Raw genomic sequence first — 19964 nt, 5'->3', positions numbered from 1 at the left:
GTGTGATAGCCTCGCAGCTGGGGTAGCAGAGAGAAACTAAGGAATTTTCTCCTACCAAGGACATCAGATGACACGAGCACACTCTTGCTTTAGGGGTGAGAGGAGGCAGAGTGAGTCAGTGGCTTGGGCTGTAAAGGTGCTCATATTGCTATCCAGGACCATAGGTTGTCTCCACATACGGTGAATGGGGAAAGCTCAGCAGAAGGACTAAATGAAAAGGAAGTGGACTGGTCCAAAGACTTTCTTGGTTCTTCTGTATCCTATACCACCTTCTAAAGCCACACTTGAACACTGAATAATGACAAAACAGGATAACAATTAAAGGTGATTTTACAGAGACTTCCACTGTGCCTCTGCAGCCACAGGACTGCAGTCAATAACTCTGCTACCTCACTATATATTGTGTTGGGTAAAATCAGACACCTGAGGGGAACAGAACTTCATGTTCAAATACTTGATCTTACTTTATAGATGAGACTGTTCTCTGATGGTAAAGAAAATTATGGTTCATTTGTAGGAGCTATACAAAAAAGTGTGTTACAAATCTAGGATGGTGAAACTCTGCTATTCCGGGCCATCAACATGTTAGTTGTTTAAATCTCTGTGGGTTCACAGCCCAGTCTACAGCTTCTGCCTATTTGCCTTGGTGGTAAAGCTCTAGATGATCACCTCTGCAAGGTGAGGATGCTGATTCAGCCTCCTTGTCAGGTGGAGCAGTGGCAGCCAAAGGGCTAACCCTTCAGGCTGGGAAGGACAGCCCCAGAAGAGCCAGAGCCACTGTCTGTGAACACACTCAGGGAATGAGAGGTGACCCCACTACAGGCTCAGATAAAAAGTCATAGAAACCTGTGAAAAATGGGTACTTAGCTCTCCAATTCCATTACTGAGTGATAGGTGAAGTCTAACCAGGACAACTTTGCAAAGAAATAAAATGTGCAATCAAAGCTGCATCTTTCACCATCTCCTACATGCTGCCTAGGTAATCTGCATATTTAAACAAAGATTCCTAGTATTCATGCCTGAAAATACATACCAAGGGAAAGCCAGATGGTTAGATGTCAAAGTGACTAAAAAATTGCTTTTAAAAATGTAGGCTTCCAATAATTAATAGTCCAGATCTTCAGATAACGTAAATCACTGAAGTGAATGGCACATTTCTGATTTACACTGCCATGTAATCTAGCTCTGTGTGCTGAACCTTTACTCTCAAAAACATCTAGCACAGATTTCTTGGATAACTCATTTTCAGGGGAAAAAAAAACAACAATATCCATCCATTTGCTGAAAGCCTTTAAGGATATGACATATTCTAAAGCACTCTAAAATGCAACTGTGCTAATGAAAACTTCATACTTTTAAATAATAAAGCAGGGAAGATATTCATCTCCAGCTAGAATGAGCATCCAACTACAGTATACAATCAAGGTAGAGTTTTCAAGGCACAAATGGCCACGAGGCACCTTCCATTGAGAACTGGTGATGACAGGTCAGGTCACACAATTCTGCCCTCTCTCAGAATCTTAACGTAAAAATGTTAAAAAGCTTCTGAAGACAAAATTACTTTCACTTTGCAGATCAAAGAGAATTTTGCAGTTTAAGTTTCATCATAATTCTTAGCACTTGTAGAGTGGTTATAAATATTATACCTCTTCCCACCTGGTGGACTCTTGTATTACACCACACATGGCAGTAATGAAGACAGATTAATGCTATTTATTTTCTGACACTGACAAGAGTAGCCTGTCTTTGTTTCTGTATTTTATCATTAAAGTCTTGTTTTTCAGCTCAAATAGCCCCAAGGCAAAGCACCATAATAATTAAGTACAAAAAAAAAAAAAAAAAAAATTTAATGTTTAAACAACAATAAATGAGAAAATGTCAGCAAATTTTAGTGCTGATAGAGCCTTAACTAACTCCTGAACTAGGAAACAATTAGAAAGGATTTTTTTTATTTATTTAAACAGTTTTCTCCCATTTAGAATTATAAAATAAAAAATAAAAAAATCAAAGCTTAGCAGGTAGTGCAGCAGCTTACCTAGAGAGGCTGCCTAATGTGCATCTTTCCAGGTTTTCATAGAGGAGAGGAGAGGAAAAATGCAATTGTGCCTTTAGAACTTACATGCAACCTGAGACTCCTTGTCTGCCACTCTTACTGAAGCAAACAGACAAAGCATCTCCTAATGAAAATAATTACACATTTAAGCACAGATTTAATTACAATGACAAAGACCATTGATTTTCACACATGGAAATAAATGGAAATAAATTTACTCTGATGCTTGTATATACGAGATGGTAAGTATGAAATTCTTGGCTTACTTGCTCTAAGTTCTTGAGCTGGCTTCTTTCATCCACTTTATTTTTCCTTTATTAAGAATTAATTAAAGCTATCAAGCTCATCTGTCTGACTGAAGTCAGCCTGCTTTGCTTGGGTAAGTGTAGGCAGTTCTTGCAGTTGCAAGCAAGTCCATTTTTAAAAAGCTTATTATTTTAAAGGGTCAGTGCCAAGTTGAATAACACCAAATCCAAATGAGCTTTTAACCTGCCTCTTTCACTCTGTTGCTGTTTTAACTGCTAAAGCCCTGCCAGCAACACCAGCTTTAAAACCCACCTTTGAAGCCATACTGCAGCAAAAGGCCTCTTGAAGTCCAAGGATATTATGTCTACTGCGGTGCTCCTATCAGCTGTCATCATCATTTCCTCAAAGACCATCAGAAGTGATGGTCTGCCTGACATCTGCCTTAGCTAGTGCAAACCTGTCTAAGGCAGCTCCTGTCGGGTGGTCCTTGTTGAGAGGTCCTTGTTGAGAGGTCCTTGTTGAGAGGTCCTGCTCCCCTCTGCAGTCAGACGTGGCTCCCACCCAAAAGGAGCCATCAGCTCAGCTCTCCTTCCTGCTTGGCCTCGTGTTCCTTCTCTGGCCAGCAGCAATTCCAGCTCCTCTGCTACTTGTCCTCCTTCCTTGTCAAGTACTATCGTAAGGATAGTAGGTGCTCTGCTCTCAGCCTCTCTCTGTGCATTACGGTAGCTACAAATATCCTCCCCAAATGAAGCAGCTTCATCATTATCCCCCATAACTGGCTGAAATGGGACTTGTGTGGACCACTTGCTGGGGGGCTGAGCCCTGGCTGCAGGGCCCTCTCAATAGTAAGTTGTAAAATCCTCCTTTTATTCACCATTGCTTCATTTTCTTTAACTCAGAACAAGTGTGTCTATTATGTGTAGAGCTGGTAGTGATATTTTTAATTAAGGCTGCCTAATAATTTCCTTTATAGCTTTCAGTTTTCAGTATGGTTTACAACCCAAGGAATGTTAATCATTCTGGGCTAAATTTTGCACGCTTGCTTTCTGTGGAACTGAAAAGGAATCAACAGCTATCCTTCTTCTACTTTCTAGTTTTTCTTCCCCAAAATGTTCTCTTGCTGGGAGTACAACAGGCTGAGAGCCAGGTGATCATAAATTGCACTTTCATTATTTCTACCACATAATGCTAATAATTCTGTGCAATTGTGTCTGTAATCAAGCAATGTGTTATGCATCTTTTGCATAGAAATCAGAAAACTGTCAGTCCATCATCGTAATCAGTGAAGTAATGGAGGTTTTCAAGGTAGTGCAAGGTCACCAGTGCAAAACAGGATTAAAACGTCATATGGAAGAATTATGATGATATCCACCATACACAATGCTTTTAGACTTCTTGCTTTTGCAAAAGTATCAAGCAAAACAAGATAAATGAAAAGAACCTCTGTAGTCATCAGATATTTATATTCTATTTGTAGAGGATGCCATGCATACTATATAACACGTCAGAGACACTCCATTGAGCTGTGACATCTAGGATTTTCTAGCACTCATGGGAACCTGGCTGAAAACCTAAAAGCAAGCTTGTCACGTGGATTCTTATACACATCACGTCTAAAGGTTGAAATAAAATGTTATTGTCATCACTTAAAAATAATTTAAAAAATCATTTGAGTTTCCATTTTATGGAAAGGTTCAGCAGTATATTCTGAGCTGGAGTGTTGGTGTTCTTCCTCTTTTCTCTTCTGTCTTCTTTGTGTCCCATTCATTCCTTCACAATATTACAATTGCATGTGAAATGTTCACTCCTGTTTCTCCTACGCTCTGTATCCCCTTTGGAAAGAAGTCTGTCCTGCAAAATGTTCCAGAACTTTGAAGATGATTAGCTGTAGTATGAGGCAGACACTACTCCGGAGCTGCTTAGCATTGGTAATTCAGGTGTAATCTTCAGGGAAAACTGTTCTGTTCTTAGCACTCCAGGCAGTGGCTGCCTCATTTTTCTTCTATTTACTGATGGTGTCTTCACCAAATTGTAAGGGAGGTTTTCTAGCTTACACACTTCCATCATTTACCAGTTCAAAACAGGTGTCTCACATCTTTTCTCTTTCCTTGTTAGGTTGTTCAGAGGTTTTTAAAGGAGCACAGAGTGTTCAAGAGATTTTGAACTCCTCTGTCCTCCTTGGTAAAGCAGAGAAGTATGCAGCTGTGGCCCAATCCTGTTGGGCCACATTGCCCCTTGTGAAGAAAGCTGCCTTCACCTTTGCCACTGAATGCAAGATCACTCACTCTTCTGCTTCTACTACAATACTGAGGTCCAAGGGATAAGGAAGACAACCCAACTCTAAAGTTCTCCTGTTTTGTGTGGTTAACCTTCACTTTAATCCTTATACTTTTCATTTATTTTTGTGAGCATGATCTTTGAATATAGTAGGTCACCATCTTCAGCAGCAGAAAGAGAAGGGGCAAAAAACATTGTTAGACAAGAATGCTAATTCTGAGAGCAGGCATCAAAAGGTGGAGTCAGCCTGTGCCACATTGTTGGAGTTCAGCAATGGTCCATTCATTACCATGACAGGCCTCATTATGAAGAAGCTTTTTATAAGCGATCCTTTCTGAGGAAGCTTTTTAAAAGCGACTCATTCTGAGGAAGCTTTGGATACAGTTCCAAAAGCAGGAAATAAAACCTGTGAGAATGGGGGAAAGCAAAAAGAGCAGGCAGTAGAATCAAGCAGGAAGGCATACAAAAATCAGCTCTTTTTTGCAAGTTCATTTTTCATTATGTTTGACATTCTTTGGGAGAGAGAGCTCTGCTACACACTTGTGGCCTCAGGCAGTGGAGATGGAAGAAGATATTTCAAGAACTGCAGAACACACACACAGCTGTATTACACAGAGAAGGTATAAAAAAATGAATTGGCAAGATTGTGATGCTAACTTGCACTGGCAGTACATCATCTGATATAGTCTATTTTGAACTAGAAAATTCTACATATTCCTGATTATTTTATTACTTATTTGGACCCTTGGATGGTGAGCAGAAGATATGGCATCTAACATTCAGCTGAACAATTAATATGAAGTCAAACACGTCACATATAGCTTAGATTCTCTGAAGAAAACAAGCTGTATCTGAAAGCTGTGTGTGAATTTTTGAGAGAGATACCATCAGTAACAGTTCTAAATAGACAGCTAGGAAAATATCTAACTTGATAGAGTTTTGTGGGTTCTAGCAACCTCTGAGACACGTGTTTATCATTTTTAAATCAATCACACCATCACAGAAATTAAACAAAAATAAACAAATGATGTTTTTTGCTCCCTCTGCTGGTTCTGGAGCAGCAGGTAACTTACAAATATTAGAGCCAGAGATCTGCTGTTCAGCATAACTCAGTGATGATGAAGCAGAAACAAAAAGCTTTGTCTTTCAGTGTGCTTTTGCATGCAGCTGTTGTTGTTAAACAACTGAACAACAACAACAACAAAGCAAGATACATTTTGTTTCCCTTATTAAAAAAAAAAAAAAAAAAAAAAAAAAAAAAAAAGCTATATGTCTATTTTTGGGAGCGATAGAAAAAATACATATAACAGAACTTCAAGGCACCTTGCAATAATCACCATCTGGACAGTACTTGGGACAAGGATGTAAGACTGAGAGGTTTGCAACAGTACAGATACTTCGTCATACTTCCTGCAAGTACAAGTGAATTTATGGTTGTGAGTTTTGGCCTGAGCTTGATGATCTTAAGATTTTCAGTCTCAGTTTAAGCAAGTAGCTGATCAAGCCTTAGTTGTGCTTATTAACCCAGCTGAACTGAGGAATTAACCTGCATACTCAGAGAACCTAAATACAAAAGGCTTCCTATTTAAAAATAAAAACAAGCAAACAAACAAAAAAAAATCTGAAAGAGATGAGATTTAGCAGAATAAATTAATTTGTTGATGAAAGGAAATTCGTACTCACCGAGTTTACAGGAAAATGCAATGAGTTTGAGATATACTGGTATTCTTGTATGCTTTGGTGCAAATAAAGTGTTTCCTGTCCTACACAGCATCCACAGTTATTACGTAGGAGCCTGGTTCCCCTCAGGTAGCACCTCCTGCAGTGATACTTCTGCTGGCAGTTCCTGCAGGAAGAGAAAGGTAGGAAGAGTGATACCAGAATACATGGTAACCTCATTACTCCTGAAAATATGTCACATTTACCTTTTAGTAAAAACTGAAAGAAGAGCAGAAGTTTGATGGGATTTCTGGGATGGGTTAGACTTGATTCATATTGAATGAAGAATCTCAATCCTCAGAAGAACGGAGGCTGACCATTAGTATCTGAAAGCATTTGTAAATGTTTTAGGTCTGATGGGTTTTGGTTAATACAGGGAAAAAATATGTTTTGTAAATACAGAGCGGAATAAGGAAGTACACACACAAATATCATGGACACGCACAACCCCTACTTTGTCATTGGGAATTTGTGGTCCTTCAAAGCACCAAAGTAGCATGTATGTTAGTTTTAGAATACATTACTATGGCCCTAGAGAAGCTATTAATTATTACTCACCAGCATAATTCTGCTAATTCTCTCTCTCTTTTTTTTTATTCTCTCTCTCTTTTTTTTTTTTTTTTTTTTTTTTTTTTTTTTTTCCCTACCATGTTACTGTTCTTTGTCTGGAACTGCATTTATGTATTTCCTTCTTTGTAGGCCACTGTTGTGGAGATCAGTAGGGGAGTTCCTGTTTGGTGACAGGTAACTGAAAATCAGCCTGGTACCAGAGTAGATAAAAGTTCCCCTTAGGCAATAGCAGTGCACTAGCAGGACACCTGTGCAAGCAATTGGAAGTCACTTTTTTGGTGCATCCTACGCTTTGGACCTTGGTATGCTCTTCAACATTTATAGAATTTAGAGCAATATTAAAATGCCTTCCTTCAGCAAAGAAACAAGGCACACATGAAAAAGATGTGAGAAAATTCCACTGGCCATTTGATTAGCTCTCAGGGACAGAACTTGCTAACGTAACGAAGCATAACAAATCATCAGGAGGCTGTGTCTATCAGGAGAAGTGTCAAACAACAAAGTTTTATGAAGCATGGATAGTTTGCATTATGGAAAGAGAAAAGGATTTAAATTTTATTTCAACCTCAGCTACCAACCCACCACCCCTGGGGTAGACATGCTTCCATATTGCAAGACTGCATAAATTAGAAAGTGACACAAATTATTACGGCATGAATAACAGTAAAAGCACTGAAACCAGTCCTTTACCTAAATGGTAAATAACTTCCATCCTTTCTAAGCTAAATTCTTTTCTTACGGATGTTCTAAGAAAAACTAATTCTTACTTTAAAATTAAATGGAGCAGGAATAACGTAAAAATTGAACTATATAAATTATTCATTTAATTCAATTTTATGAGAGAAAGACTGAGGGAACATTTACCTTGTGATTCACTGAAAACTTTATTTTTAATGGAATCTGTGTGCTTAACTTTTCTAGATAGGTCACAATGATAATGTACATTTTTGTCATATTTCCCTCTGTGAAAATTACATCTATGAATTGGGCTAATAACATCCCAAAAGTGGAAGGAGATATCAGATCTGTCAGGATGAGGATCTAATATTAGAGTGCATCCATTTGCTTATTAAGTTCCTTCTTGGGGTCTGAACTGTCTCTAGATCCACTTCTCCAAGTGACCATTCATGACAGAAGCTGTAACATTCACAACTACTTTTGGACTGTCCTCCTTTCCTTCAAATACATTTGCAGTCTGGTTTGAAACATTGCTCCCAAACTTCACTTCTTTCTGTGCAATGTCATGTATAAAAAAGATACAGCTTCACACTTTGTTTTCTTTCTAGTCCCTTTTAACTTATCAAACACCATTATTTCTACTGAAAATGTCCTTTAGTGTCTTGAAGACTATATTTGGCCTTAACACCACTGTTAAATGATTTAATAAACTGTTTTAATGAGAAAAATCTCTACTAAGCAGGCTACTGAACCACTAATATCTCATTCCTAGTATTCTCACAGTACTCATCAGGGCCATGTAAAGATTGGGAATTAATTATTTCAGAGAGGTGTCTTTTCTGAAATTTTCAAGTGTTCTCATCAAGATTCGAGTGAAGTACTCTCAGATCATTGCCCAAATTTTACCTCCTTAGAAATAGAAATTACACAACCAGAATAATAAGCAAATTTACAAGGAAAAGAAAAATCTGTATACAAAGCAGGTATCAAGACTAATTTTCAAATGGAATAATCAGAACAAATTCTTTTCTTTTGTGCATAATTTACCAGAAGTAGAAAGAAAATGTAAAGTAAACATTATCTTGAAATACTGAATAAGAGTTATGGGGTTAGTGTTACCTGATCACTGTGTTCAGTTATTTTCTATGTACTAATTCCTGCACAGCATGGTCAGTTTGAAAGGTGCGGAAGATCAACAGCTGTAAAAATAAACCAATAGCTACCCTGAAGTTTCACACTTGCAGGCAGAGACTCCTTCATCAGCTTCCTGAGCTTTGTCCTTTAAGTGTAAGGCAAAGAGGTTTTTTAAGCATCATGCTTCTATTTCCTCAGTAAACAATGGGAGAAATTAAATCTATTATGTATCCTCCAGGCAAAAAGATATACAAAGATGGAAAAAATATGGCTTAGAATTTAACAGGTTAGATTTGTAATTCTTCTACTGTAGATGATAAAATATCATGGTAGTAAATTTTTATTACTACACAGGAAATGGCTGCCACACTTAGCTGTAAATGCAACTCGAAGTGTTTTTAATAAATAGGCTTCTGACAAGAAAAGTTTATTTTAGTACAAAGTAATGTAAGTTGCACTGGATTGTATTGCATTTAGTAAACAGAGCTTCCTAGAGACCTGGAAATAACTGTAGCTGGAGAAAATTATGAGAGTAGAATCATTCTAAAACTGTGTATTTAAACCCAGAACTCAGCAATACAGAAATCATTGTTCTCAAAGGAGGTTAATAAGTTAATAGAGAGATAAAGTACGAAAAGACAGAGTGACAATTAGTCATTCTCTGGTAATTTTTTTTGGTAGAAAAGTGGCGTTGAGATGATTAGAACAATTTAGTTCTCCCCTACCCCAAATCTGTCAGCTATGCAAATGATACAGACCATATTGATAAATGGTTGAAACAAAATGGGAAAAATAAAAACAAAAGCATAACAAACAAAACCAAAATAAAATAATAGGAATCCATGGGAACAGCTGTCCAGAAGAGCATATCTCAGTCTTTCATTTAGAAATACCCAGCAGGTTGACTGAGTAATTCCATGCTGCAGAAATGCCTTTGGGATATGCTCCTATTGGCATCCTTGTACCACCTGTTTTGGAAGTACTGTACCATGGGCCTTAGCATTTGCACAGACTGCTGTAAAAGGAAAATGTCAGCTTCTATCTGATATCTTAGTTTTGTTGTTACAAAAGATGTACTTATATAAGAAGTGGCAAGGTTTATGGAGGCAAGAAACCTTGTGCTGCATATTTCAGCGAGGTTGGAATCTACCTCTTGATTTTCCCATCCATACGAAGTGATTATATGGTCAATGTACAATAGATTTCATGCAAATGAAATAAGTTCTATTCAATATGATCTGGTAAGTAGGAGCCCGGAAACACTGCTCCCTTTACTTCAGATGTAAGTCTTTAAAGACTTCTCATTAAAACTTTTATTTATTTATTTATTCAAAATACATTCAGTTATTAATATGTCTTCCTTTTGAAAACATTTCCCATGTCATGACTGAAGTGATTTATACAACAGATCTTATGTTGCCTCCCTGCTGTTATTATAAACTACATTTTTACATTTCAAAGGAAATTATCTGAAACATGTTTGTGTAGAGTGGTCAGGCTGGGAAATGATTAGAGATAAGGTACCCAGAGAATAAAAACTAACTGCACCCTACGGGTTATGGAATGAAGATAATATAAAAAATAAGTATTGAAAATTGAAGAGGCCAGTTTAAATTGCTGGTGGAACTTAACACTGTAATTAGAAAAAAAACATGTACAATGATCTTGTACTGCTGTCTGCAGAGGGAACTATACTAAACAGCTGTGAAGCATACATTTCTTTTAAGCAGATGACTAGTGAAGTATATTTTGGGTTGTACTTTGATTTGGAACGTGCTCGATGAAGAAGCACTCATTTACTCATTTACTGGCAGAATATGTTATAATGAAGGCCACAAAAGTTGACATATGCCAATGTTTTACTGACACAGAACTAATTCTTTCACCACGGGATATATTTTGTCTATTTAACAGATAAAATTTGGTCTTCTTACTCTTTGGTGCCTCTGTACCATAACTTACTCAGTCCAGGGTTACTGGAATACACCCCATCCATGCTCCTGAGCACTGTAGCTAATTAAAAAAAAAAAAAAAAAAAAAAAAAAAGTGACTTTCAGTTACTCTCTTATCAGATCAGCAGGCAGCAAAAACTGATAGTTCAAGAATCACTATTTTAATAGTTTAGAAATGCTATAATGCCCTTTGCAACATCTCTATTTTCCAATTAGTCCCATCAGAAGCTGTACTCCTGCTGGGATATAAAACTCCAAATTCAAGGATGCAAGCAGACAATCCTGTGAAAAATGAATGTTGTTATGTATAAGAAAAAAAAAAAAAAAAGTAAATAATAAAAAAGCAGGGCTCAGGATACCTCTAACACATTCAAAATGACCCACACCATTAATTTCTCCCAGGGAGAGATAAGCTACCCCACTAAAAGATGGCTTCTAAGCTTGATCCTTTATTGCAGAGAGATCATGGGAGCAGATCCATCCTAGTAACGAGTTACTTAATTTTTATGTTTCTTGCTGTTCATTGCAATGCATGTACAGCAAGTCATTTAAACTACATTCACTCTGAAAAGTTGAGCCCTGATACTGCATTTCAGTCTTAACTTATTTCATTACCAGATGTTAGAAGGACACAGGAAATAAACACTTGAAGACAGACAAAAGATATGTGTGTGTTTCTGGCTTACTTTACAGCTGAGGTATCCTTTATGCACATACCATAAACCTGTAAATCCCATGTCCCAAGATTCTCAGAAATAATTTCCAACATACCTGAGTATTTTTCTAACACAATGGTTGTTTCTAAGCAGCTGGCAGCTCTGGTTAACTGCTTTTAAGAAAAACAAAACAAAACAAAACAAAACACAAAGTAGTTTTAAACAACATCATTATTTTATTTATTTATTTTTTTTTTTTAAGACAAATTGCCTTTCTGAAACTCCAAAGAAGGAATCTCATTCAGACACAGGAAGATCTATTGTCCTCTCATCCCCAGGCACAACTTCCATTAAAGCAGATCAAGGAGAGAATATACTTTCTAGTATTTAGATTTTTAAAACTATCTCAGATCAGACCCATGAAGAACATTAAGGCCATCTTAATGGACAAGCCTTTTAAAAAGAGGACAAAGCACATACATTTTAAGGAGCAGAAGCAGCAATGTGTTATATGCATGTTGCTACAGTAGCACAATTACAATATACTGAATGCAATATATTACCCCCTTCCTGAACACCAAGGTAAATTACAAAAAACATAAAGAATCAGGGTGTAGGACTAAAATCCACTTCAGAAGAATGACAGCAGATCTCAATGTGGGATCTCTGCATTTAACTAGAAAAATCATGAAAAGCTAGAAGAGGCATAAAACTGTAATGAATAACATCCCATTCACCTTCATTTAACACCCCCTACCCAGTTTCTACCTCAGTGTCTTTTATAGTGCTACCATGGACATTTTAACTTCAGTGATATAGTAAGCATGAGAACAGCTCTAAGAAGGCTCTGCACAGAAATTTCATTTCTTCTATTGCAGAAGCCACAGATGTTACTTTGTGTTTGTATACACAGCAGCTTCACAATCAACCCCATACAGAAATAATTGGAACAGGTGGGGACTTCAGAAACATATGACCACCACCAACTTGTATTGCAGCAATTCAAAATATATATATATAAAAAAAAAAAAAAAAAAAAAAAAAAGGCTAAACTTAGAAAATTCAGAGTGGAAAAAAAGATAAATATTCCTTTCTGTATTTTTCTGTTTTTAATGTCTTCCTGAAACAACTGACAATATAGATACGTACATATATCCCATATATCTCTCTCTTCCATTTATTTTTAGAGGTGAACAAAGACTATTCAGTACTCTAAGTCTGACCGTTAATCTCAGCACCCTACAGTAACCACCCTCCCTGTGCTCCATTTGTTTTGGTGCAGAGCCAGGTAAAACACTCAAAGGTTAAGTTCATTTTTTTTCCCCAAATACTTTAGTGTATTGGGTAGTGTCCTATTAATACTATAGGTTCATTGTTCACAGAGGGATTGGAAAGTGCCTGTGAATAAATCAATATAGAGATTTTTTACCAAGTCACCTAAACCTAAACATTTTTGTTACAACTTTACGCTTGACATATGGAGCATTTATTTTCTGTAATATGGGTGTTTAAACTATTTTATCCCTTCCTTCTGTTACAACGTTTTGAGAAGGGTTAACAAAGTCCAATGTGTTTTAATTTTCATTTGACTTCCTTTGTGTTTATAAGCATGTGTTGCATGCTGCACCAGAAGGGAAATGATGTCCCATCCTACTCATATTTCTGTCCTGTAGCTCAACCAATTAAGTACAGTCTTTCTATAGCTTAACTGCTGAAAAGAATTATGTAATAACTGTTCATTATTTCTGAACTACTAGATTTATTTTCCTCAAAGCAGAAATTAAGAATGAAAACAGCTTCCTTCCTCGCCATTACCAAGTTTGTTTCTCCAATATTTCTGTTGGAGAGATGGGTTTGTTTCACCGATGGCAATGTAACAAACATCATGTACGAGACATTGTCTCCATGCCAGATGCAAAGCAGACTTATGGAGTACCTTCTGACTCTACTTCTAAAACATGATTTGGTCTGTTAGTCACTGACACCTTCTCTCTTTGAAGAAAGAACATGGCAAATGAGGGTGATACAGAACACAGGAGTGTATCTTCTGTTGTGCAGATCTGGGCATTTTGCCCTAGCACAGCCATTGACACTCAGTTCCTTACCTTTATGATATTATGGACAAATGGGTTTCACAAGTTGCTGTCTGTTGGCTGCCTGGCACAGAATGTCAGCAAAAGGGCAGTACACCCTTCCACCACTGCAGCCAGGCCTGGAATATGCTGTTTACCTAGCATATGCTGTCTCCTCTAGCTTTGATGTGGCCTTTTATTATGACTCAAGTTCTTGGACAGGGACTTTTATGGTATTAGTTACTGATACACAGGATATTGATACAACTTTGCTTAAAATAAAGTACAGTTGTGCCCCTATAAAGGATGCTTAGTGTGAATGTGTCCTGGTTTTGGCTGGGATATAATTAATTTTCATTGTAGATGCTCATGCAATGCTGTGTTTTGGATTTTTTTGGTTGAGAGAGGGGGCTACTGCTGCTCAGGAACTGGCTGGGCATCAGTCAGTGGGTGGTGAGCATTGTGCATCATTTTCTTTGTATATTCTTTTATAATTATTATTATTATTCCCATCCTTTTCTGTCCTATTAAATTTTTGTCTCAACACACTAATTTTACCTTTTTCTGATTCTCTCCCATCTCATTGAGGGGGAATTAACAAATAGTTATGTGGTGCTTAGCTGCCTGATGGGTTAAAGTACAACAGGTCATCTATGTTTACGTTTGTTACTAGTGAAGGCTACAAGCTGGATAAAGATTAGATTTGTACAAAGAATAATGTATATGGCAAAATATTACTTGATCAAAGCCTTTCTTATTTTATTCCCAGTTCAGCAAAGCAGTAGCATTTGTATTGGTTCAATAAGTACTTATACATGAATAGCTAGATTGTCACGTAACCACTGGACAGCAAACAGACAGAAAAAAAAAACATGCAATTTCTAATGTCAATAGTGATTCCTTTTGTCCAACCTCTCTCCCAGTCAACCGTTGGGATGAATGAGTGTGTGTACTTGCTAGTATATTGTGAAGAGCAAAGGACTTGTTATAGTTTTTCTGTACAGCACCAAATTGTCATCTCCATTGTCCTAATCTAACTTTGTAGTAACTAGGTGGACTCAGTACTAAGTTACTTTGGCAAAACTCTTCATCCAGAATATTAAAATGAGCAACTGTGCTGTTTGGTATTAATCATTCACTAAATCATACCTTCTATGATTCTATTACTATTGTCATAAAACATTCTCCTACTTTATCAAGTGCATTAGTAACACATAATCCCCTTTTGCCCTACTTTCTTCATTGTACTATTCAATGAAGGAGCTCCTAGATATGAAGAGTGAAATTAAAGGGTGGAATCTTTGTTTAAGATTCCATTATAGTAAATTGGTATTGGTTATGCTTGCCTTTTTTTTTTTTTTTTTCTTTTTTCTTTTTTCTCCTCACATGTGCAGCAGTGAGGGAAGGTATACACAAGAGATTGAAATTGAGAGTGGATTGCAGTAAGTAAACTATTCTTCCTACATGTAACTAGAGAACTACTGGCTATTCTACAGTGTTGATAGCTTTTCAGATAAGAGTACCAGAGTTTTTAATAACAAGTCTCATAGCCAGAAAGGCATCATTTACTAATAAGACTAAACTACTTTTAAACTGTAAAAGGTATATTTTTGCCTTCTCAATCCCTCAAGGATTTTGAAAAAAAAAACTATCTCAAATGATATCTGGTATCAGAATGAATGCTGATCAGCTGGTCTCCTCATTGTTTGAAGTTTAGTCTAAATTAGGTATGATTTACTGTCATAGATATACCAACAAAACTTCATGTTGCAGTCACAACTGCTGTTGAGAATAATGAACTTCTGTTAGTATTATTTACATGTTCCTCCAAGTATATCACAACAGCTTCAATCAGAAGGCTTTCACTGGCAGAGAGGCACTGTAAAGAATCATGTCTGTAACTAGCCAAATGAGAAAAAATTTCCAGCATAGAGCAATCCACAACAAAACATCTTCATCATCCTTTGTCATGCAGGTGACTACATAAGAATACAAGAATGCTGGTGAACCAGGGCTTGATGCTATTGCCATTGAACAGTACCTGCTTTGTTAATATGACAAGATTTTTCATTCTTGTTCTGGCAGCTACCTAAACAACAGGATTTAATGGTTGTCTACAAAGGTAAATCACACAGCAAAGAGCTGGCCTTGCTCCCCTTGCCACTCTTGTGGGGCTAATATGGGAAATATCTCATAGCCTCAATATTGCCAAGGTGGGAGAACAGTGCCACTATACCTTCACTGGTTGGAAGAAATTCTGTGCTGCCTTTCCCAATATTGCTGACATCCAGTACTGCTGATGTCTCAACTGCAACAGGATGGCTAATACAAATATGGTTAACGTTGAGCTTCTGGATATTAAATGTTTTAAGTACTGTACATGCTTTCCTCAGAAGTGTATCATACTCAGTGTACTGAACTGATTTCCCTTTACAGTCTGAAGTCCCATTTTCTGACTTGAGTTCCCTGTCAGTTTTCTTCTTTGTTGTCATACCATCCCTCTGGTAAAGAGGGTTTCAGCCTTTTTAAAAGAGAGTGAGATGCTAGTTGCTTTCATAAATAGAAACACTTCGCTATACTTTGCATTTCTGTAACATGCCGGACTTTCTTTTACCAGACTATCTCCATAGGAAAACACATTATTTGTCAACCCTAATGCAGACTTTTCTTCTGTTTATGTAAAATGTGTAGCTGCTTCACTAATGCATTTTAACCCACACTTTACATTCTTTGGCCATCATTCTCTGGTTTGTAAACTTAAATAATAATAATAATAAATCTCTTCAGATCTATTTTCCTGCTGTCATATTTTCCTTTAGATATCTTCTGAGGAAAGGTTCTTTCTCTGAACTGAAAAATATCATAGTATGCTTCGTACTGTATAATTTTTCATCTTATTAATATCAATAACGTAATGCATTTGAACACCACAATATTTTCATAAGATTCATTGGGTGTCTATCTTTTTCCAGCACTACTGTAATGTTCATATAATGAAACATGGGGACTGAAATAGATACCCTGCTGACCACCTGAACCCAGAAAGATTAAAATGTATGATTCAAAGCTGTTTGACAGATATGCTTTCTGGAAGAAAGATTCCTGTAGCGCTCTGTCATTAACATCGAGACACTTCATACTAAAAAACTCTTAGGAAAGTAGAAATTCAATTGCCTCACATAGCCAAAAACACATATTTAGACAAAATGCTAGGTACAGGAACAAGGGTCGTTCAGCTGCATTTATACTATCATTTAGGTTATTTGAAGAAATATTATTTTTCTTCTTTAAAAGACTTAACTTTTAAGTGGCTCAGAAACCAAGAAGTAACTGAAGCAAAGTATCTTTGGTATTTCAGCTAAAGGAGGCAGAAAATGGCACCAATAAATATCAAAGAGAGCAAAAGCTCATGCTGATAATAAAGCTTTGTCTGACATTTAGCCTTCAGAAATTAGCTACCAATGAAAAGGTGAAATTAGTGAACTGGAATATATGCAGAAGTAAGATCAACTGTAAAGCATATATATTATTATCAGAACCTTAAAAAAAAAAAAATAAAATAAAATAAATGCCAGAAATGCCAGTGATGGAAAGGAGACTGTAGGGGATTTTCAAGATTAAAAATGCAGTTTTGGTGAAAGTTATTAAGTAGCAATCAGTAGTAATCAGAATTGTATTTGATAATATATGTAGTCAAAAATCTTAAATGCAGAAAATTTTGTGCACATCTAGTTACACTGAAATAATTATAGTCAATGACTATGGACGTACCTTGGCTTTGACATATTCTAGACTGCTAGAAGTTAAAGGCTGTGGCTGGTTCATAGCCTGGGTACTTTCTACAGACTGTCAAAAGAAATCCACAGTCTGGACTGATGAAAAGTCTTAGTTTAGTCGAGTGGCTTACTGACCTCAGTGAGGCTGAGGCTTCACTGACTTTTCAAAATAAAATTTACAGATGGTTGAACTGAAGTACTTTAAACGATGTATTTAATTATCAAATTCAATAACATCCATAATATGTTATTCTGTTCCAATGTGTCTGTTCTTTGTTAAATTAAATATGTTTTGTAGCTCTCTTCCTCCTCAAATAAAGCCTACATTGTGATTGTAAAGTGTAATTTTTCTGGCTTACTTCATTAAAGTTACGTCCAGATGTATTGCACAAACTCTCCACTGAGGATCATTTATTGTACCTAGAAGACCTGAGACTTTGCTTCTGTACAGAATACTGCTGCCAAGTCAGAGTCACCTGCACTTCAGAGGAATATAACGAGGTAAAAACCAAATTTTGTTTGACAACTTGATTGTGCCTTGAGGCTACAAATCTGATGGTTTTTGATTAGCAAAAAGCATTGTGGTTGTGAGAACAGGTGGAATATGACAATTCAAAAATGTTCCTAAAATGTAGTAAGGAATAAATAGACCTCAGTGACTTTGACAGGTGCTTCTAAGAAATAACCACAACAGCTTCAGTCTCAAAGGCTTTTTAGCCATAATTGAAACTTTTTGTAATTCATAGGCATTGTGACAAATTGTCAGTTCTGCACTACTTTTAAGGAGACTGGAGTGCAAGAATGACCCACCCTCTTCATTCCTCGGGCTACTGGGAGACTTCTTTGGTGTCTGCAAAGTTTGAGGAGTTGTTATTTATCTTGCTGTGAAATGTAGTTTTCTCACATATCAAATCATCTTACAAGGTGTTAACATTTCCCATTCCCACACATCAAAACACTTACCACAAAACAGATGCACCAAAGATGAATCAAGTTTGAATGCATACTTGAGCTACGAGGTTTCAATTTCAAACAGAACTGCACAGGCATTCCAAACAACACGGTACAGATGAGCTGGTCAAGGAACAGCAGCCTGCTGTCCTGCTCTAAGGACAGCTTGGGTGAAGTAATTAATTTACTTCACTCTCCTAAATTCTGAAACTATACAGTATTTTGCCCCGGCCAATAAAAAGGAGAGGATCTCAAAATTCACTCTATTTATAATACCTGTTCATGGCCCCAGGAATTATTCTGTCCTATGGTATGACTGCAGAACAGAAGTGCCCTGCCTGTAGGGTAGTTTTAACTGTTTCTGTGTCTTACATAGAATAGGAACTCTGCTGTATGTGGATCCTCCAAAGGAACACTGTGCTAAAATACAGTCTTTCAATAGGATGGGGAGAAAATGGAAAAGAAGCAGAACAAAAATACCCAGTTTGATAGGTTTCCAAGACAAAAGTATCATAAAATCATAGAATGGTTTGGGTTGGAAGGGACCTTTAAAGATCATCTAGTCCAACCCAAAAAAATATATTTGTGAGATGAGATGAAACAAAACTAGAAGCAACATCCAAGTTTAGTACCACCTTCTAATATTCTTATTTCTTCTGTAATGATAAATCTTAAAGTAGACAAAAGATTTTCATTTACCATAACTAAACTCTGTTTAAAGAATTTGTCCTGTTAATCTTTGTAACTTCTTAACAGTCCAGAATGATCATTATTGACAGGTACATTAGTATGTCATTACTAGAATTAATCCTTTTCATTGCGAGTTCTCCAGGAATTTTAGCAAAAAATATTTGCATAGGAAAGATCATGAATTAAAGCACTTGCTTTTCACTAATAAATTTACTAGGAATGTCTTTCTTCCTAGGACAATGAGCAGTCATGAGCTTTTATCGTTATGAGAATAAAGAGAAGTGATTTGACAGTTCTGCCTTCAGTCTCCTTCTCACTTTTTTAATATCAAAATAGCTACTGTGAGTTCACTGAGACTGGTCCTCATTTGTACCAGGTTATGAAAATAATAATATCAAAATTATTTTATTTCAACAATGTCCTCATTTTACTTAGACTTTTTTTTTTTTTTTTTTTTTTTTTTTTTAATTCTGAAGCAACTATAAATGGGACTACCCCAGTTTTATATGTGTTCCTTTGAAAAAAAATCCTCAGCTGTGGTGTGCAAACTCCCTTGACAGCTTGATGAGAAGGGGTGAAGCTTAGGTCTGCTATCTGCAGGATGTTCTTCTAAATCTTTTAAGCCTTTTCATTAGGGCTAAGCAATTATTTTATCAGCATCTTCTATTCTTCTATAGAAGTCAATACATTCCTCACCAGAGGGGCTGGCTGAGGACAGAAAGATTAAGTTTTGCCAGCCTCCATAGTTTCACTGCTTAATGCTAACCATGTATGTACCAACACAGAAGAGGTACAGCAGCCAATGTTGCATCCTAAACAATTCAAGTGTAAGGATAGAGACAGGAAACTTTCCAAAATGTGTTTTTGTTCACACCTGGATACAAAAATGTGTTAATCAAAGTCATGTTTGATTAATAGGTAGCATATGGGGTACTATTAATACTATTTAAATCTTAACACAGGTGGATGTTAGTGCTGATGCCATTAATTTTAACAAAGTGAAAAGGCTTACCAGTGAAATTTATATGTAAAAAAGCCATGTAGAGATACAGAGAGCAGTCCCTGTACTCAAAAGAGCACAGGGATGCATCTGTGCCTGTCCATGTCATGGGGGCTCCCAAAGGAATCTTCCTGTGATCTCCTTGTGCATCCATTAAGATACTGTCAAACTTCCTCCACTTTAAAAGAAG

The 19964-nt window shown here is 36.7% G+C and overlaps 1 long non-coding RNA gene across 3 annotated transcripts; it reads right to left on the bottom strand.

Moving 5' to 3' along the window:
- Positions 1–10788: 10788 nt before the first annotated feature.
- Positions 10789–19961, bottom strand: LOC118160567. Of its 3 annotated transcripts, XR_004747576.1 has the most exons (4): positions 19787–19961; positions 18100–18237; positions 11401–11458; positions 10789–10911 (listed from the first exon to the last, which is right to left on the bottom strand). It is a non-coding gene; the product is annotated as an uncharacterized LOC118160567 (long non-coding RNA). The 3 variants fall into 3 exon arrangements; XR_004747575.1 differs by lacking the exons at positions 10789–10911; positions 11401–11458 and adding an exon at positions 17331–17614 and having other exon boundaries at positions 18097–18237; XR_004747574.1 differs by lacking the exons at positions 10789–10911; positions 11401–11458 and adding an exon at positions 17331–17609 and having other exon boundaries at positions 18097–18237.
- Between the last annotated feature and the right edge of the window lie 3 nt (positions 19962–19964).

This window comes from Oxyura jamaicensis, chromosome 1, assembly GCF_011077185.1.
Source record: "Oxyura jamaicensis isolate SHBP4307 breed ruddy duck chromosome 1, BPBGC_Ojam_1.0, whole genome shotgun sequence".
NCBI lineage: Eukaryota > Metazoa > Chordata > Aves > Anseriformes > Anatidae > Oxyura > Oxyura jamaicensis.
This window is presented reverse-complemented; position numbering and strand designations above follow the sequence as displayed.